The 21,612-nt window shown below is 47.0% G+C and overlaps 1 long non-coding RNA gene across 1 annotated transcript; it reads left to right on the plus strand.

Annotated features, from left to right (window-relative positions):
• Positions 1-1,501: 1,501 nt before the first annotated feature.
• LOC125941246 (uncharacterized) lies at positions 1,502-12,821 on the plus strand. The gene is made up of 3 exons (XR_007464177.1): positions 1,502-1,570; positions 8,440-8,517; positions 12,504-12,821. It is a non-coding gene; the product is annotated as an uncharacterized LOC125941246 (long non-coding RNA).
• Positions 12,822-21,612: the final 8,791 nt, after the last annotated feature.

Below are 21,612 nucleotides of genomic sequence, written 5' to 3' on the forward strand. Positions count from 1 at the left end.
GAGGTCGGAATTGGAGCGAAGGGTTCAGTTCGTGTAGCCTGTTGCGCCTTATATTTGGGGTGTTCCACCCAGTTAAAGATAGCTTGCGTGCCAGGCGACGAAGCTGCCTTGCATCGTTTGTCCTGGAACGAGAAATGGGAAAGCTGTTCTTGATGTGACTCTCGGGCAGCTCTGTATGAGTGATCGTTTCCAGTGATCCCGCAGTGGCCAGGGAACACCTCGGTGGCGCAACGGTAGCATGTCTGACTCCAGATTTTCAAAAACAAATTTTAATTGGCTACCTGAATCAAATTTGGTTCCAATAGTCACTAGATTAAAGCTTTTTTTATTTCAAATGCAACAAACCTCATCCGACTTAGTACAGTGGTTACCAAGAAATGTCTTGAGCCAGGACCCGGCACCAACTCCCCTGATGTCCTCTCCAGGAACGCTAGTCTCGTCTTGACAGTATAACTGCACTGGTCAGAGATGGCTGCCTGGCACAGTGACCAACACCAGTGTTGGACGCATGCGCACTGCTTGCCGTGAAGCGTGCTGCACTGGGCGCGATTCGGCCGTTTCTCCGTTCCATTTTATTTAGACAGGAGCGCCCGCGCTAAAGCTTCCTCTTAAGTCGGGTGTTATTATGTAGTTCAGATCTGCATATTTTTAATGCGAATCATTATTATTTAGGCTGCACCATTCTGGTGTGCACCATGGGATACTCTGGTTCATGTAGCCGAAATTTCTACCAACTAGTTATCACCCGTGAGCCCCTGTCTGTGCGGGGTTAAATTTGTTGTGCACTAATTTTTCACGCTAAACCTGTACTTCTACTGTCGGTGTGAATTTATCTCTAAAGGACACAGACCTCTAAATATACTATCGCCTAATATTAAACGGTTGTTCTATTTTAATTTCCCTAAATTTCTCACGCCTGTTTTGCCCCATTCTTGGATCATTCTGTGTGTGGCCAATTATCGAGAAATGGAATGTGCCACACTGGCACAAGTTGTATATAGTGCTACAATACATTGAAATATACGTACTATGCACGTCTAATCGCAATTCGCCTCTCGACGAGCCTCGCAAATAGCCTAGTCCTGATCCCAATGCCACGTCGGCACCTTCCCACCGCGCAGCCGCCTGATCTCGCGTAGGCATTAAGGCTAAGGTTGCGAACGTTGTAATGCATAAGTATAACTATCATGAGAATAAAGTTGTCTCATGTGTGGCAGAACGCTGTAATGCTTCTTCCCCGGAGCACAACAAAATAGTCGCCAAGCAGTGTACGTCATATTGTCGTAAGTCACCGTCGTCGTCACCTTGTTTACTTTTGCGAAACACATAATTGCTTCACTTTAGACTAATATGTTTGTTCGTCTTGTAACACTTTGCATTATCCAAAACAATGCTTGATAAGCAACTACCTTCAACATGCTTCGCAAAACACTGATAACCATAGTGTGTGGGATCTGAAACACTGTTCGATTACATGAAATGTGCTTTTTTTCTTTTCTTGGCCGTCCCAGTGGCAAAGAGGTAACTCTGCTCGATCATAATGGAGAATTCGAAGTGAAAAACATAGACAGTGAGTATCTAAACTACGACCTCAAGTATTATCGTTCTTTTTTTTCTTTATTGGCGATGGTTGTGTGTTTTGAAGCACAGGAAAGCGATTTCTTCTTGTCTACCTTCCTTCCAGCGATGAGATCAGCCACAGGAGGCTGTGTGTGCCTTCTGTTTCCCCATAAGAAAGAAGCAGGAGTAGATCCGCGTACAAATCAAGAGTCCGTAGTTAGTTCACAACAAAATCTGGCCTTAATTAGAGAGGCTAGTTGGTTGTGGCCTACACCAAGCGTCATGTTTCAAGTGTACAAAAGCAATGTACGAAACTAATTATAAGCTCTTCTTTCTTCGGTGAGCTTTCAAATGTTCTACTCCTTCTGTCCGCCTATCAGCGTATGAATCGGTTATCCTGCCCCTTCAAGACGGCGACGCATTGTATGGGAACCTTTGATGTAGCGTTATTAGTAAATTAGATAAACTGCAAAAAAGAGTGGCGCAACTTCAGTTATGGACTTCTTAAATGAAGCTTTGCGTTCGCGCTTAGTTATCAGACACCGTTTCTCGAGGTTTTTCTTATATCAACTAGTGCAGAAACAATGTAAGGTTAACATAGAATATTTTGCGAATGCTTTAGCATTTTTTGCGGTACTTCACTCACTTTCCGGCGTCTATCTATCTATCTATCTATCTATCTATCTATCTATCTATCTATCTATCTATCTATCTATCTATCTATGTTTGTATCTATGTATGATTGTATCTAGCCGTTTTACCACCTACCTCGATCATTGGGCAGTTATTTGTCGAATGGGTAGCCCACCGGGCTGCGGTACTCCGTTAACAGGGTTCCAAACCAACCATCGGGCCAACTTGGGTCAATGAATATGTGGAAATGTGTATATATGTGCCGCTCTTTCACTCCGACGTGTGTCATTGTAGACGCCGCCCTGGGTAGGTACCACTGTTCGAAGTGCCTTTTAGACACCGACTTGGAGTACTCGGTACTCCATTCGGTACTCCAATCGGTACCATTCGGTGTGTGCTGCTCTCCAAAGACCCTCTTTGAAACCAACTTGGGTACAATGGGTATGGGCAAGTAGATGTATGCCGCTCTTCAATGAACCTCCTTGACGCCATCTTGGGTCACTAGGTATCTGCCACTCGGAATGTGCCGCTATACATTGACGAAAAAGACACTTGCTGCGGCTTAGCTTAGCTAACCCTAGACATGCAAAGCGAAAGCTTGTTTTTTGTTTTGTTTTTGTTTTTATCATCCAAAGCCTGCCTTTATCTACGGTTGTGGTCCCGATTCCGGTGTTTTGCGAGCCGAACGGCTCGCTCTTCCTCAGTCTCCGACGCTAGGTTCGCGCGCTTGGCATTCCGGACCCTCGCTAGTGAAGCGGCTCGCCGGTCGATATCCGCGGGGTGGTCATACGGCGCTTGCCGACGATGGCTGAAAGCCTTCCGCTCCCGCGGAACGCTCAGAGAAGGTTAGGCCTCGCTCTCATGCTGCTCCCGCGTTCGATGTAGCGTGAGGGCTTCGAAAAGCCCTCATGCTAGAATCAGCACGTCGACGACGAGCCCTTTCCCGAGCGCGTTCGCGGCGGCGTTGCTCAAACGCGACAAGACACGCCATCAGTCGCTCATGAATGTCTCGTACCCCCTTAGCCTATTGCCTCACAAGCCCCTTATCGTCTCATAACCCAGTAAACTCAGACTACCCATTACGACGACAGAAGAGAAGTGATGATGATGATGTATAGTGTTTACTGGCGCAAGGAGAAGGGAAGTGAAATTCTACGCTGGAGTTATTAGCGGAAACGCAGCCAGATGTGGAAGCAGACGACGACGACGAACGCGGGAGCAGGACGAACGCGGGAGCTCCTCTTATCCAAGCCTAGTCAAGCCGCAGCGCGCGGCGAGTCACGTGGTCAGGCGGTGATCCAGCTGCCTAGAGCGCATGCGCCAAGCCGGCCACGGTGGCGGAGCTCGACTCGACGTCCATAGTAAAGCTTTCGCTTTCAAAGGTCACTCACATATCTCGGGTGCTGGGCGGAATCTCGCGTCATAAGCGTTCTTCAAGGACAGCAACCCGACGTATTAGCAGGCTGTGCCACAAATGATCCGGCTATGTACCGCTTTTTTAATCAACTCCTTCCACGCCAATGCTTTAGCGAGCTGTGCCATGAGTGCACTGGGAATGTGCCAGTCTTCAGCGTACCGTTCTCCAACTTGGATCATTGAGTATGTGCCACTGAGTGTGCGGCGAGCGAGGGAACAATCCGCAGCGTTGGCAGACGCCGGTGCGCCACGCTTCTCGTCTTTGAGGCCACGCATGGGCTTCTCCGTAGTGTCACTAGGTGGCGCAGCGTGTCCTGAACGAAGCGCTAGAGGGGAGCCCGGTTGCTGCATGATGCGCTTCTCGGCTTTCACACCGACCGACGCGCCATGCATTTCGGAAGCCACGCGCAGGCTTTGCGGAGGCGGTGTTGAGGGCGCCGAGTGTACTTATGGCGAATTCCATTGGAAGGACAGGAGGGTCGCGCAGTGCTGGGCGGAGTGCGGTTTGGATAGATAGAAACACCAGCTTGGATAGATTTAACTGCAGAACACGCATTACCTAACTAAACCAGTTCCTTTCTCTGTGATAAATACGACCGCATTAATTGTAAAGCTTTTCCGTGAATCCCATATCGATGTTATTTTTGCTCCAATATCCCGTGATCCACCAAATCAAAAGCCTTTGAAAAATCAGCAAGTACACCAAGTGTTATAGACTTTTTTTTCAAACTGTTCAAGTATAAATTCTTTCTGTGCAACAAGTGCCAGTTCTGTTGATTTGTTTTTAATGAAGCCAAATTGATGGGAAGTAAGCAGTTGGCCCTTTTCAGTAAACTTGGATAAACGCAAGTGCAAAAGGTAGTATTGACACCGGCCTATTGTTGCCCAAATTATGTCGGTTGCCTTTTTTATATATTACGGTTACCTTTGGTATCTGCATTTTTGTCGCAAAACTGCTGTCTTTATGCAGTATTAAAAATATTGGGTAGACCTGGTGCTATGATATCAGTGACGTGTTTCACAGGCTGTACCTGCAGGTCATCGACATCATAGCATGTGCTGTTTTTTTTAGGCTCTGTATCACCGATACTATTTCCTGAGCTGCTGCATGTTGCATAAATATAGTCACTTTTCGGTGTATTGTTCGGTGTATCCTAAGGTATCGTGGAAGCCACTGATTGTACTAGTCTTACAAATGAAAGTGTTAAATGCATCAGCTAAATCGTTTCCAGATAATTCTTGACCATTGACTTGCGGTTTCGAAGGTGCGGCGTGAAACTTGCACTTCCTCAAAACTGAAGCGTCAACCTTATTACCTAAAGTTAATTGCACTGGTATGACCTGTATCTTGAACCCACCAGATATTGTCTTTGTGATTTCCTCTAGCAACCTGTACGTACTGCATGTCCACGTATCCGAAATGGCGTAACAATACCGTTCTGCGCCATCCTGCTAAAAATCACTGAATATGTATTGAAGCATCTGCAAATGAATAATAAAGGAATGCTTTATTTGCAATATTTGAATGAACAGGTATTAAGGTGTAAGTAGCGCCGCAGTGGTGGGTTTGTCTTATTTGTCCCTTTAGCTGTTTTCTTACACATTGCGCACAATTATGCTATTGCTGAAGTGAGTGCTTGTGCCCAGAAATAAAAGTAAAGCCCAGTATTTCGAGGCGCCGTCACATGATTACACGAATAAAGAATTCGAACAATCGATCAGGAAGGCTAGCAACTAGGACTTTACAGTAAAATAAATTTAACTATTAGCAGGGTGTCATCATATAACACTCACTTGGTACCACTGGTAGCATCATTGGTAATTAGGTCATTCTCTTTTGCAGTCAACTATGCCCTAGTGCTTCACTTGTTGCCTTTCTAAATTTGACCTATCGAACTCGTTCGTGGTTTCAACTGAAATCTACGCTGGTGTTACAATCTTCGCCTTCCTAAATTTGACCAGTCGGACTCGCTTCAGTTGTTCCCTTCCGACAGTTTTACCTGATGACGCTCTAATTGTGTATATTAAAGGTGCTTTCTTTTCTACACTTAACAGGTCATTTCATAAATCAGCTATGAGGCTAGAGAACGTGACGTTTTCCCATATGAGTTGTAGGGCGAGGCGAACGTACTTTGTCGCTCACAACGTGAGCTTTAGAAAATTAGGGAGCATTCGTTAACATTTTATTGAACATTGGTTCCAGCGACCCTCATTGCAGTTTTGGAAGCAGTTATATTTTATTGCTTCCCGATTTTACATAAAATCCTCTAAATTGTACCTAAATTAGGTATTCATTATTGATTTTTAACACTCAGTGCGGGTAATATCACAGCCGAGCGCGCCGAAAGAGCAAGAAGGGCCGTCCCGCTGTTACGTCAGACGGAACCGTCCCGCGAAGAATTACGTGAAAAGGTGTAAATAATGGTATACTTCCCGGAAGATACATTACTTCACGTGAAGACAGATGCTTGCCAGGAAAAAATGCTCCGTATCAGTATCTGCCGCGAGTGGCCGTGATGTTTTAAATTCCGTCGCTCTTTTCGCCACGGTTCATTTTCATGATTTAGCGGAGGAGGAAGCGCTATTACGGAAGGTTAGCATAGGAGTAATCACCCGCGCTACCCTCTAATGGCGCTTCTCATCCGGCCAGCCTTATTTGTTTATTTATTTCCAGTACCTTAAATGTCCCCGAAGGGGTTTTTCATGAGGGGTGGGCGCGTACCATAAGTTAGCTCTTCGATGACGCGTTTAAAATGAAGAGAGTTCTCATCATCAGCAGAATTTTATCTGTAGCTCTAGCCCTCCCTAAACTAAGTACATCCTCACGTTCCACAGTGGTCACGAGGTATTCTCTACCTCTGTAATCCTCCCTGACTGCTTCTAATAATTCCCAGGTTTTGGGAGCTTTGCGATCGTTTGATTAGATTGGTTTGGGTGCCAGAGCATAAGGACCTCTTTCTAAACTAAAATGGCAGATTCGTTGGCGGAAGTGTCCTTCACTGGCTCGGTCATTCAAATTCTACCGGCTTCAGCTTTCATCATAGGGATGAGATTTCAAAGACAACTGACGCTGCATGAATTCCACGCCCCTTCTTTAACAAACTCGTCAGAGTTTCAGCACTTGTCGAATTATTGGAATGGTAAATTCTGTCAAACGCGAGCACTTGGAGTTAAAATCGCTAGATTTTTTACCTACACAGAGCTGACGTAACCTGTTTAAGCCCCTTAACTGTTGACAACTTAGCTCCGGAGACAGTATCCATCGTCACCGTCGTGCAACGCAAACGTTACTCCTGGCCAGTACTCGCGCCTTCTTCGAGTCACTGCATGTACCTACAGTTTCGTCGACAACACATGGCATCAGCAAGCCTCTACATCTGGACTACTGCCTGCTCAAGAAATTGCAGGAGCTCAGCATTACTGGTTTATACAAGTCCAGCGCGCGCACATTCCTGACCACGTAGCAGCAGTTTCCGCTAATAAAACAGCACCATCTTCAACTCGCGGGCTGCTTTTTACGTCTGTTCCTCGGCGACAATATGCTTATCCGAATTGGAGAACGTCTCCCGCTCTTGACAGGCCTTCAGTCGGTCCGCCACCCTGTAGTGCTTCCTGGTCGTGACGCCGTAACGCAGCTGCTGATTCGTCCAGCCCACAAACGGATGCTTCACGCGAGCGTAGAGCAGGCACTCACCAACGAAGGCGATCGCTTCTGGCTGTTAAACGGGCGTCCAAGTTCTGAAGTCGGCGCTGAGAGGCTGTCTGATTTCCCGAAGACGCAAACTCACACCCGTAGCACCGTTGCCACGATACCAGATCTCAAAAGAGAGTCCACTTACAGCTGTCGCGTTTGACTTCTGCGGACCACTTTATAGTCGGTCAGCACAGCGAAACAACTCCAAAGCGTATACCTCGCCGTCTTCTCACGTGCGGTAACGCCTGCTCTTCATCTTGATCTCACAGCTGACGTTACAGCCTCCCGCTTTTTTCCAGCCTTTCGACATTTCATCTGTCGTCTTGGCATTCATCATAATCGGACAATGTTGTCTCCTTTCATCACTGCGCTAACCAACTCGGAAATTATCCTGCGTCCAGTTGGAAAGATTTCGCAATGCACATCGCATTGAATTAAAGTTCACGTCGAGCGAGCCCCGTGCTGGGGAGGGTGGTAGGAATGACTGGTCCGCCTCATATATAGATGAATGACTGGTTCGCCTCATATATAGATATTACAACATTTCAGTTTCGGTTCTGATAGTCAGTGCGGCTTCCTGCTTTTGGAAGCCTTTATTTTGGATTTTGTCGCCTTAACGAGACGATGTTGCTGTTTTATGGTTGTGAGTGGGACTCGGACCCTCTTAATACGGTCCCCTTAGCTCGACATATATACGATAAAAAAAAAAGGTTACACCCATTGAGGCGTATCTTGTCCTCAAACAATAATCATCTTCTATCGTGATTTAGTTTTTAGTCTCTTGAAAGCTCGACACACCCTACATTCTTGTCAAGCATTCGGCGTCACGCTGAAAATGCACGTCGTTCGTTACCTTGAAGTTCCGCGCCAGCATAGTTAAAGAAAGAAAAGTAACCCAAGCTGGATGACAATTATATATTGAGGACAACATAAGCCACAAAAAGGGCACTTTATTCTGATAGGGTTATCGGCTAAGACTGCTAAAGAACAGCGTCACTTGGAAAAGGTCTATCTCCAGAAACTTCAATTACTATTGGGGCACATTTATCGGTGAACGCGTACAAAAATAGCCCACAAATTATGAGGCTACGAGCTGACTCGCGTCTTCTCTTTTCTGATCATGCAACGTGGTTTAGTTTCACTGCAACGTTACCTGGTTCTTAAACAACGAAAAGGCTGCTTCTCCGCTACTCCTGATGATTCCTATTCGCAAAGTGAGTGGTCATTTTTTTTCACTAATTATTGAGAATATATGCTGGGCAACATACAATATGCGTGATATATGCAAGGCATGCGCAATATAGTACACTCTCTCAACCAGCTGACGTGTACAGCCCGCCGTCATTGATTACAACCTCAATCAACAAGCTTAGACTGGGCAGTGTATAGCTGAATGTAAAGTTCGAAACAATAAATATAAGTCGCTCACAAGTATTATTATTATTATTATTATTATTATTATTATTATTATTGTTGTTGTTGTTGTTGTTGTTGTTGTTGTTGTTGTTGTTGTTGTTGTTGTTGTTGTTGTTGTTGTTGTTGTTGTTGTTGTTGTTGTTGTTGTTGTTGTTGTTGTTGTTGTTGTTGTTGTTGTTGTTGTTGTTGTTGTTGTTGTTGTTGTTGTTGTTGTTGTTGTTGTTGTTGTTGTTGTTGTTGTTGTTGTTGTTGTTGAAGTAGATATGAAAACATATACAATGCACACAGCAGAAAATGGGAAGGAGCAGACTGGCAACTCACCAAAACAAGCACAAACTCACATTCCGTAAACCTTCCTTGTACGTATGTGGTATACATGTAAATAATCACTATTAGTCAATTCCACTGTTTTGTAATTTCCTGATTCAACGATTACTTTGTTTACTCATCAACGCTCCCTGTAATTCAATTACTTTTTTTCAGTAACCAAATACATGCATTGCTTTGTTGCCGAGAGAAGCAGCAACAGGCGACGCAATGACGAGAACCTTATTTTGGCAAAAACTGCAATAGAACGGTCGAGGTCCTGACTTGCAGCAGCCTCGCCAATGCGCGTGTTCACAAAGGCAAATCCGGCCGCTCAGTTTTTGTTTTCGTATTGAACCCGTGCAGGTATTTCTCGCTAACGACCGAGTGCTACTTAAGAAAAATTACATTCTATGGCTTTACGTGCAAAAACCACGATATGATTATGAGACATGCCGTAGTAGGGTACACCGGATTAATTGTGATCACCTTGGGTTCTTTCTAAGCGTGCACCCAATGCATGGTGCATAGCTTTTTTTTTTTCAGTTAGCTCGCATCGAAATGCGGCCGCCGCGGCCGGGATTGTGTCCCGCGCCCTGGGGCTTAGCAGCGCAACACCAAAGCACCTACACCTCCACTGTGGGCAAACATCCTACTTACGACGTTAATGCTAGCACATCACGTACGGACCATTTTTGCACCTTTAAATTTTTCGTTGGCGCAACCTGGAGCTTCTTCTCCATGTCCCAGCAACAATGAAGCGATGCGGTTGATCGATGACCCCGACGGCGCAGTGAGCAATATCTTGTACTCAAGAATCGTAAATGTTACAACACCGCCATACCCCCGAGCGATCACATCGAGTGGACTGACTAAACTGCCTGTCCTTCCCTCTGTATTTTTTCCTCGAGCGAGTTTTCAGTGTCGCTGCTCATGCCTTCAATAACGTATACGAAATAATTAAAATCAAATGTTAGTGCACATAATTAGGCAATGCATGTATAAAAGGCTGGAAAGAACGCACTGAATTTTTCAGTCCAGCTCGTTCTGTCGACTGTATTTATGCAATGCTAATAAGAATTGGAGGAAATTTCTGAAGGATTTGATTACCTTTGAGTAATTCCTCTTACTTTCATGGGGCCGTTATGGATAACTCTAATCAATTGCATTTCGTTTTTGAATTAAGTTTTTGTAATTGTAACCCGTTACTTTTTTTATGTAATGTGTACAAGTCTGACTAAGACTGACTAAGACTCACATTCAGGGGGACAAAGAGTCGGAGCACCGAATGGCAACCAGTTTTCACAAGACGCAATTCGCCGTTGACTTAGGTCGGTTTGGCCCACTCCAAATGCGCCTTGAGTAGTGGTGGAGCTTGACTGACTCTAACCTACCCTCTCTAACCTATAAATAGAAAAATAGAAACGAACAAAGCATTGGCGTTTAAGACTGTGTGAGCAGCATCTCCGTTATTTACAAAATAATAATAAACAGGCGATGTGCAACACTTCATTTGGTCGTGTAAGCGCTTCACTGCTGAAAGGAACACTACTTTCCACGCGTGTGTGTGCAACAGATAGCGTTCCCCGAAGGTCCGAGGATAGCGCGTAGGCAAGTATTACGGCTTCTACTTGCATGCCATCGTGACAATGAACACGTACACATGTGATAGTCAATTACCAAACAGCGAAAGAGACGCACAGGCGAGGTGACTGCCGGCCCAAACTTCCAGGCTAATGCCACCTGTTGCAAAGAACGACCAATCTCTCCCCTTTTATTCGATCAGCTTGACTTATGGCATGTATTGGAAGTTACACAAAGGAGTAGAAGCCCTCGTCATGCAGAAATGGTGGCAGTGGCTCAATTGAAGCATGACAGAGATTTGCAAAATGATAGAGACTTCCAGGAATCAACTGTGGTAAAACGAGGAATGTCGCGGAAGCAAGTACTTTCACAAGGGCGCTTGTCTGCATGCGGGTAAAAAATGAATGTTTTCTTTTTTTTTAGGTGCAGGCAGAGACATTTCCCGCACACGAGCTAGTACATGCTGTCCTGGCACGCCGAAGTAATTTGCGCGTTACAGTAGTGGTGGGAGCAACATCGATAATAAATATCTGTAAAAGTATTTTATGACCGCCAAGGTGATCTTACCGTTAGCTGATTTAACGTGCACCTGAAAATTTCCTAAATTCACCATCTAGCCCAATTTTCTGCCCGTCCTCGGGTACGCTTTGTTGCCCTTGACATCCATTATGTAACTCTAGTGGTCACCGGTTATCCATCCTACGCATTACATGGCCTGCCCAGCTGCATTTTTTTTTCTCATAATCTCACCTCGAATATCGGCTATCGCCATTCGCTTTGTTATCCACAGCGCTCTCTTCCTTTTTCTTAACGTAACGCCTAACATTTTTCCTTCCATCGCTCATTGCGGGGTACGTAACTTGTTCATCGTAAGGTTCGTAACAGCGAAACACAAGACACGGACAATAGGAATGAATAAACGACAACACGGCACTGTGTTCTCTTAACTTGTTCTCGAGCTTCTTGATTAACCTCCAAATTTTTTCGCCATATGTTAGCACCGATGAAAGGCAACAATTTTGCCTATTTCTTGTCAACGATAGTGGGAAGCTCCCAGTCAAGATTTTGTAATTCCTGTCGCATGCACGCCAACCAGTTTTAATCTTGTGTAAATTTTCTTCTCATGATCAGGGTCCCCTGTGAGTAAATGACCTAGATAAACGTACTCCTTCTAGAGGCTGACTGCCGATTCTAAATTCTTGTTCCTTTGCCAGGTTATTGAATATTATCTTTGTCTTCTGCATATTCATCTTCAACCCCACTCTTACACTTTCTCGGTTGAGGCCCCCAATCATTTGTTGTGATTCGTATCCATTGTCGCTGAATAGGACAACGTCATCCGCAATCCGAATTTTGTGCAGATATTCGCCGTTGATTCTCACTCCTTAGCCTTCTCAGTATAATAGTTTGAATACTAGTTCTAAACATACAGTGAAAAGTAAGGGACAGATTGTGTCTCCTTGCCTGACCATTATGTTTATAGGTAATTTTATAGGCTCAGTGTCCCGATTCTTGATAGGCTCACTGCCCCGGTGGCCAGGATTTTCGTTGACGTGATTCGGGGCCATACGCCACCTCAAGAACAACATCTTTGACAAGTTTTTAACTGTTTAAGAAAGTTGGAAACCTTCTTCAGTTTCATACAACCAGTAATCTTGGTTTCACACATTTTTGTCAAAACAATTGATTTCGTAGCATGTCCTCCGGATAGCAGAATGCACATGCTCAATTTCAGTCGATCTCACCACTTTAAGGAAAGAAAAAAAAAAAGCTTATGCAGGTCGTTTAAAAACAAGGCGTGCATGCATGCGCGCATGAACGTGTGCACGTCTTTCGGTATGTGTTTGAGTCGTGTTGTTTTTCTGTGCCTTACACATGTTATTCCCTTGTCCAGCTGGAACATATCTCGCCTTCGTCTTCGCCGACGACAATTTGCCTAGCAGTGAAGTCGACCAATGCATAGAACATTCTTGTCAGCTGATCACCAATTATGGTGAATGCATCCAAACCGCTTGCAGAAGGCAGTAGAAGACACGAGCACCGCAGAATCAACAGGATTCTACATCCGTTAATAAATTCGTCCGCAATTATGCGCATAATTTAGTGAGTCGAGAGTGTGCCACGAACACACCATAAAAGATCTGCATGATCGTACCAACATAATTTCTTGATGTGTTGCGGATGCGAAACGTTGGACAAAATAGGGCTACATTATTTCCTACACGCGTACTTCTTACGCGTGCTTTCTGTTGCAATAAATAGTGTTTTGCCGTTCTTGTTGCGAAGTGTTCATTTTGTCGAATCAAAGCTAGTGCTGTGGTGGCACCTTCTGGTAGCGGTAACACGTGACCATTCTTCATCTATTTTTTTGGGGGGGGGCCCTAGAAACTTTCTGTGTCATTGTTAAAAATGTGTCAGCCTACACTATGTTCGTAAATGAGGGCTGATTTCAGCGGCATCGATTTCTTTTGCAGTGTAATCTGGGCACGTCATGGCTGCGTTTCGGCAGCATACTGTTACATGTCAGTTGTGTTTAAATGTAACGCAGCTACTTCATTTGAATTCTGCAGTTTTATGGACCAAAACGACGATCTCACTATAAGATAAGCCATAGATGGAGCCTACGGATTACTTTTCTCCAAGTGGGGTTCTTTATTATTATTATTGTTTGGTTTGTACACATATAACACAGGGACACGAAGGAAATAGGGAGGGAGCAAGCTGACAACTGCCACCCAGAGGGGCACAACGCCTGCCTACTCTTTCAGGAGGAGGGAATAGAAGAAACGAAAACATGAGGAAAGAAAAGAGGAAATGAAGAAATTTCGAAGACACAGACAGAACAAAACAAAATACAAATCTACAGTACAGCAGGTGGCCCGAATGATACACAGGGTAACGTTCCACAGGAAGGGTTTTAAAGAGGCAGAAACGATCAGACTGATACAAGCTTTCATAATCAGCAGGGTGACGTACAGCCTACCTTACCAGCACCCTACAAACACTAAAATATGAGCCATCAACATCCTGATACTCACGGCGTAGAAAACCGCCCAGGGGCTACCTGAAAATACAGCCACAGATAGACTGGAGGCCCCAGGTTTGTACAACACCTAAGAAGGGCACGTAGCCGCGGTGATAATATCTCAAAGGGAAAGGCTCAATATCACCGCAACAGGCAGGGCCTTGCTCGAGCGCTTAGGGTATCCCCTACGACCCCAGTACCTAAACGAGGAAACCACCCCAATGCCCCAGGAAATACGTAATCGAATAATAGTTTCTCCAATACCAAAAACATGAATCCTAAATATCATCAACCTAGAAGGTAGGCAAGGGCTAAGAATGTACAAAAGCACTTCGGCTCGCATCCCGGAACGATCTACACGGACGATACTGCCTAGCGGCTGTAAGCCAACGATCGACCATAGCAGCCTCTACCAAAGCAAAATCAACCAGTACGGCAGATGCGGTATAGCAGTCGCCCTAGAGATCAAGGATAAAGAACGGAGAGGAGAGTAAGCCTTGGTACTCACAGACTCCCAAGTAGCCTGCCACGTCTATTTGATTGGAAACATCCCCAAGGCGGTCTTAAACATTTTCTGACATGGCTAACAAGAATACCATACCATCGTTTGGTGCCCAGCACACATGGCACTGGAGGGAAATGAAAGGGCGGATCGGCTAGCTCGCGCACTTCACATCCGAGCGCCGACGAGTCCTATCGACGAACCTCTAACAAACTAACTTGACATCTTGAAAAACCAGCGATGTGAGCGCCAAAAATTTAGTAATCCGCACCCAGACCTTACCGGGGAACAGCCTCGAGACTGGTGCTGACTACAAACGAACACGTACACAAATCTATACCGACAACACCATATAAGCCCCACACAATACGCGGACATCTATCCATGATGTGGAGAGCGGCCCACTCTTGCCCACATTACGTGGGAGTGCAATTCGCGGCCCCTAAATATCAATTCCCCCCAAATTAGGGCAAATACCCTGAAACAGGCAGTGGGAGACCTGGCTTGCTAGCATGGAACGGGAGAGCCAACTGGCTCTCCTCGACCAAGCCCGGCGAGCCGCTAAGGCGAGTGGAGCCCTGTCCTGAGGGCCCCACCCACTCACCCTTCAATCCCCTTCATGGAATAAATGTTTACTAATGCTACTACTACTAGACTGGACATCGCTTCTATATGATTCAATCCGGCCCCGTCTAACAAAAAATTCAGAGCCCTTACCCTGTTAAGAAAGGGGGGTAAGCGAAGCTTGGGGCAAGACGACACTGTCGCAGGCGTTCCGCTTCGTTTGCCCTAAACTCAGGCTTGGCGGCTCTTCGCTGACGATTCGCCTGGGCTTCGGAAGCCCTCTCGCTAGAATAGGACGACAAGATTCGCTTACCCCCATTTTCTCGACAGGCGAAGGGCTCGTGATTTTGTCTCTTTGGGACCCACGTGAGACAAGAGGAGTTCAAGGGCGCGTTACAGGTCCCCGAGCCCACAGGGGTATGTGCCATTCAGCTTAGACCCTTTTTGTACTATCACCAGGATCACCCAATTTTTCAGCGTGACACCACCACCACAACGCCGACACTTCTAAGCCTATAAAGCTTCACTTAAAATGTCCTTTTTGTGGAGTGAGTGAGTGAGTGAGTGAGTGAGTGAGTGAGTGAGTGAGTGAGTGAGTGAGTGAGTGAGTGAGTGAGTGAGTGAGTGAGTGAGTGAGTGAGTGAGTGAGTGAGTGAGTGAGTGAGTGAGTGAGTGAGTGAGTGAGTGAGTGAGTGAGTGAGTGAGTGAGTGAGTGAGTGAGTGGAGTTTATTGCGGTATAAACATGCCTCCTTCAGGCAACGGCATATTTGCAAACGACGCTGCTTAGTCTCGAAGGCCAAACGACGACCTTCAGGCCAATGGTAACAGAACCTGAAGATACTGGGCGTCTACTCAGAACGGGTATGAATGAACCACTTTCAATTTTTGTAACATCCGCGAAATTTTTGTCACATACTGAGTTACCGAGTAACTCAGTAACTCAGTGAAGGAAAAGGCTAAAGGTTGATGGTCGAAGTCATAGTCATGAGCTTGACTAAAGCTTTCGCATTAAGGTCTCTTAATGCGAAAGGGACTCCTGAGGACTCATGACATAAATGTCATGACATGCGTGTCATGTAGGTCATGAAAGAGCCGCCTACGTCTTGGTGCTCTCATGGTCGTTTCGTTAACTTGCTAGGTCCCCGCACAGTGACTCGCATAGCATCGATTCCCACAGGGCGTGGGATCTGCCGTCTTTTTTTTTTTTTTCTAGAAAACATTCGAGATCCCGAATAACTGCACTCCAAGGCACGCAGAGTGAGACTTCTATGCCCAATTACTTGAGCAGCTTCTGCAGCGTAGCCTCCCATGTATGAAACGGAGTATATGCTTATGCATGCTGGCGTTCCAACAGCAAAGCAAAATAAACGTGATAGCCGACGTTTCCTTTTCTGATAACGCGTTAAAACGCATGCTCGCGAACTACTTTCTGTGGCAATGAAAACAATCCTAGGGGGCGGAGCTTCTGAACATATGTTAATGCGCCAAGTAGTCCGGCTGCGTTTCACAGCTATATCCGTTTCTTGGAGCAGATAAGGAATCAGCGTAGCTTCCACGTGCTACGGCTTCGCAAATTGCAGAAACGCGGAAGGAATAAGCACAAAATAGGCTAAATTTAATACTGAGGGGTGCATTTTGCTTTCATTTGCTGTTGTAAACAAGACACTTATCTTTTCTGTTTTCTAGCTGAAAATAATGCCCATGGAGATGTGCGTCATTATTCAGGAGCACTCTTATTTTCGCGCACTTTTCCTCCCCACTTCTCCTTTCGCTGCCACAGAAACTTATTTGTGAGTGTAAATATTTGTTGACTCAGAGTGCGTGCCAAAATAACCTCGTAGCGCTCTAAGTTGTCTAAGGCACGGACACGTAAGTCCGGCGTAACGCGGACGTGGGCCAAATTCGCCGCAGTTACGCTATACCGGCGCAAAGTGGACGGTCTAGCGTCACCGCTGCTGCTTCTCAAAACGAACGGCAATGCACATTCCTTGGCTCTCCCCACGAGGCAGCACCTTCATCAGCGCCCGCCTATAGACGGCGACGAGGCGCGACACCGACTGTGACGCGCAAACACAGAAGCTCCCTTTGATGCGACCACACCCGCCTCATTCTCCGTGGAAGCGGTAAAGACCGCGAAGGCGCGTCTCACGACCCTGACAAGCTGACCGTCACGGAGAGCAAGGAACCAGTGTCGAAGACTTTCGCGGAAGGAGCGTGAACCCCTGTTTCAAGATTGCCTAGTCCATGCTGCGAATGTTTGACATCATATAGGCGAAGTCCAGCAAGGGGGTGTGACCATGGGTGGGATTTCTCGAACAGTTCAATCGTCATGAGATTGTCTCGTCTAGTTACCCAGGGAAAACGACACCTTTGGCCGGGGTGTGTGTGCTGACGTCTGTGCTCGGACATGCAGTGAGCTCAGACATTTAAAGTGCTCCTACGTGGAGTGTGCTCCTACAACTGGGGCTAGCTGTTCAAACATGTAAAATAAGCCTGTTTCTCGGTTGCCTCAACCTTCCCGACCTCATCTCCTCACCAACAGGCACTCTCGGCGATAGTTAAGGACGACGGCGTGGTTCCGCTTACCAGCAAAGTGCGACGCCCCGGTGTAGCGCAATCCAGCTGCTATGTTTTATAGGCGCTCCGGCATCGTAGGCAAGCGACACTCTGCGTGGTAATCGAGTCCGAACCACGAACCCCAGAACCGGATGACAAAACCACGCAGCGAGCTTGCCTGGCAGCATTCGGCGCGCCTTGACCTGGCCAGCGTGGGAATAGAGCGTACCCTATCTAACGCCCAAGCCGCTGCACCAGTTTGCATCACGCGCTATCTTGGCTGGCCGGCAGCATGTTGGCCCACAGTTCGGGTGCACTGAAGAGATCGCGCTGAGTTGGCGTGTTAGCCAAACCCAAATGCGCTCGATCACCGCACACTTGCGCGCATGCGCTGCCGGAACGGCTTTTCGCCGCGTTGCTGCTGGTCACGTTCAACGCGATGAACTGTAGCAGGTGGTAAATTGTCGTAACCGGCGCAACGCGTCCTTCTTCGCCAGTACCTGCATGCATGCTGGCAACGCTGGACTATAGATATGCCTAAAGCCCCTCAATGTAAAAAGTAGCGTCTTCGCATGCCCTGTCCGAGGCCGACGCCGCGTCGGTATTGGCCTAGTGGCAGCACGTGGGCCGTCGCGCCGCCGGGCGCTGGCTGCGTTTGTTTACGATCACGCTCCATCGCCATTTTCGCCTGATAAGCGTCTACCGACTGGCGAGGAGCGCACGTTGGTACCGTTGCTCTTCCGTGTTGTTCCAGTTTGAGAATGCGTTGAACTAAGTTTCGTGGAAAGCGCGACGTCGCGTCACGGCATTTTCCATAACCATGACTTGCTGCGCCTTCGGATGCCAAAATACTTGCAGTAAAGGCAAGATACTCTTCTTGATACCGTCCGGTAAGCACGACGGGTTAAGAAGAAAGACATGGATTCATCGAATTGGCAGGAAGAACTTCAGACCAACACACGACTACGCGAGGTAAGTCTACGCGACTACACGCGAAAGCGTGTACTTTGGTGTATTTGGACGTGTATTCGGCGCGCTTAATCGTTTTGTACGCCTACAGGCTTGCATTCGCGGGCACGCGAGCCTTCGCGCGTGCTTAGAAGATTGGCAAGCGCGCATGTTGACGGCTTTGTATCTTGTAATGCCCTATCGAACCTTCAGAGCAGCGGTTGTTTGTGCCCTCTGCCAGCCTTTTTGCGTCATAGCTGATACGCGCCGCGAATTCACATGGTATGGACGGCGCGGATTATTTAGGCTACCGAGGGCTTGCTGGAGGCCAAGATGTTCACATTCGATCATAAACGTATTATTTGCACCAATTCGAAACAAGATCTTGCGACACGCGCTTGGCAAATGTTACGTACCTAATTGTAGCGCACGCGATACATTCGAAGTCGTCATGGTACGGCGTTGGCGCTCGTTTAAGGTACTTAAAAAATAGTTTTCAAAACAGGAAGAAAAAAACAACCTGCCGTCACTGAATTTGTATAACCCTCCTTACCGAAATTCTATGCTGTACACGAAGTTTCTCGAAGCTAGAAAGCAAACGCAAACGCTCAAAGCGCGCCGCCTTGCTAAGCGTGCATTCACTCTGCAAAAGGACGCCAGCTACGCTCAAGCGGTGTAGGAGGCGCCACGGTCGAGGAGGGAGCGCGAAAGAGAGGAGAAACGAGGGGGAGAGAGGCAAAGAAGGAGTGTCGCTACTTTCTATATAGAGGGGTTTTAGATATGCCCGTTCACCGCTACTACAGTGCCTAGAATGTACTTAAGTATATTCTAGGCACTATACCGCTACGCCGGCAACGCCACGTGCCTTCAACCGCAGCCACAGGCAACCCGCCGGTTTCACCTGCAGATAAGAAGCGAAAAACATATCGCAATGGTAACGAGTTAGGGACAAATATGCGGCGTTTCACGGTGCCGTCCTATAGTATCATTAGCAAATGGTGGCCGTTCTTTCGTGAGCAGTGGCTGTCTCTTTTTTTATTTCTTTAAGACGCGCTAGGTTGCGAAGAAGTGAGAGGTGGCGTTCACGTAGTCCACGTATGCACTCTATGATACCAAAAAGAAAGCTGAGCAGACGAAAATAACATGCTGCAAAGCTTGGCGTGTTCGGACGCTTTAGGATTCTGCGCCTCACCAGCTCGCTAGACAAGCTAGCCGGCGTTGCGGCCTAAATTCGACCGTGATTCCAACGAACATTAGTTTATGTAGGATGGGAATGCAAGTGGCGTACAGGTACTACTGGGAATGTAAGTACATATTCGATCCACTGGTTGGAAAAGTGCAGTCTTGTTTATAGCGAAGGCCAGACTTTTGTTTGTTGGCGCAGCACACTGGAAGAGCAGATTTCTTGGGGGTTCGCCGACGCCCTCCAAAAGCCCGACGCGGGCAACGTCAGTGAGTTTTCTTATAAGTGGGTTTGACATATGGCTGCAGTTATTTTATCGCACGCCATATTTTGGGGCATAGCAAATATAATCGCACTAGCGTTCGTGTGTCCTTCTTTGTGTACACGTTAAAGGACTCCAGCTGGCCAAAATCAGTACCGGAGCCGTCTAAAACTGCGTCCCCAATAACCCAATCGACAGTGTCGAGGCGTTAGACTCCACAATCCCAATTTTGTGTGTACTGATGACATCTTATGCGCGGCGTCACCGGGTGTGACGACGCCTGTTTTATTCAGCGCAACGGCTACGCTGTAACCTCCGACGAAACGTGCTTAACCTGCGATGCGTGTGTACACTGCAATCCAAGCATTTCGGTCAGGTAAAATCCGGGTCATCACGTAGCGTGATGTCGTCACGCTGGAGCCCTGTGCATCCACACCTAAAAGATGTCAAAAATGCATCGTAGCGTTCAATAAAATTTAAAGGAAGCATTCGTCGGCCCTTCCACTCCGTGTAGATGAAACATGCGGCCCCGGTGTTTAATCACGGGTTTCATCCCGAGGGTTCATTAATGTATTTCTCATTTATGAAGTTACACACACGTTCGGCTGCGACTGGGAGAACGACGCCACTGACGTCATGACGCCAACGTCACGACGCCAACGACGCCACTGACCCCCAGTCCGCCATTGTCGCTTGCGTTCGATGACTCGAGTTTGCTCGGCGGCACGGTTAGCAGCATTCGCCCGCCCATTGCCGCTTGCGATTCTTCGAAATTAAATTGCTTCAAAATTAAATCAGTCCTACTCTGCTCATACCCCCGTCAACACTGCCTTCCCATTACGACGACATAAGAGAAGTGAATTCTACGCTGGAAAATTGAGCGGCAACGCAGCCAGCTGTGGAAAAAATTGGAGGACGCTTAAGCTTCGCCTTTAAGAGTGGAACACGATAGCGTTATCGAGCCCCGTTGGCATCGCATTTTTCTTTGAGTAGGCTTCACTGTAACTCAAACGTGGGAAAGCCCGCTTACAAAGACCAAGCTTACACCGATCCCCTTGAAGTCGGCTTCACTATTAAACAGAAATGCATTGCTGGGAAAACGTTTTTCCAGGGCAACATAACTCGTCTTATGTTAAAATGTGAAGGACTTTTTTATGATTCTATTAGTTGTTTGCTATTGCACCGACGGCGCGCGCGTGTCCAAAACGCATTAAGCAGGCGAAGTCGCAATTTCACCTGCCGAGGATGCGAGCGCCATCTGGATAGAATTTTCGCAAGTCTTCTACCCGAGCACGCTCCTGTTGGTATGGTAGAAATGCTGGAAAAGGGGTTTGCGTTTGAGTTTCCTCGTAACAGAATTATGTTTTCTTGTACATTCAAATTACAATCCAATGCTACCATGTCCGTGGGTTGTTAAGTCGTACTTTACCATTTTTCTGACGTATTTCACTGAGAAATTCAATTTTTGAAACTAACACCTTGCGCCACGCGGGGAGCCTGCGCGGTCGGAGTGGTTCGGGATGATTTCCTCCTTCACTAACACCTTGCGTCACGCGGGGGGCCTGCGCGGTTGGAGTGGTTGGGGATGATTTTCTCCGCCACGAACGCCGACACCAACGCCAGATTTTCTGCGACACGGTGCCCTGAACTCTATCGCGCTAAAAGACGACGAACGCGGGAGCAGTGGCACGAGCGCGTGCCGAGCACGAGCGCAACCCGAGGGGCGCCAACGAGCCAGCTGCGCAAGCAGACGACGACGCTCGAGTCAATGCTGATAATAGTTTTCTTTACACAGACGATTTCGCCTAGCCATATACGATTTCGCCCAGACATGTAACGCTTCTCTTTAAAAAAAATGACTTGGAAAGTTCAACTCTGACACGGCACAGTGGGTCAAGAGAGAAGCCATGGTGGTGAGTTTCGGAATAATTTCGGCCGCCATTTGTTTTATTGCGCAGCGTT

This window comes from Dermacentor silvarum, chromosome 11, assembly GCF_013339745.2.
Source record: "Dermacentor silvarum isolate Dsil-2018 chromosome 11, BIME_Dsil_1.4, whole genome shotgun sequence".
Taxonomy (NCBI): domain Eukaryota; kingdom Metazoa; phylum Arthropoda; class Arachnida; order Ixodida; family Ixodidae; genus Dermacentor; species Dermacentor silvarum.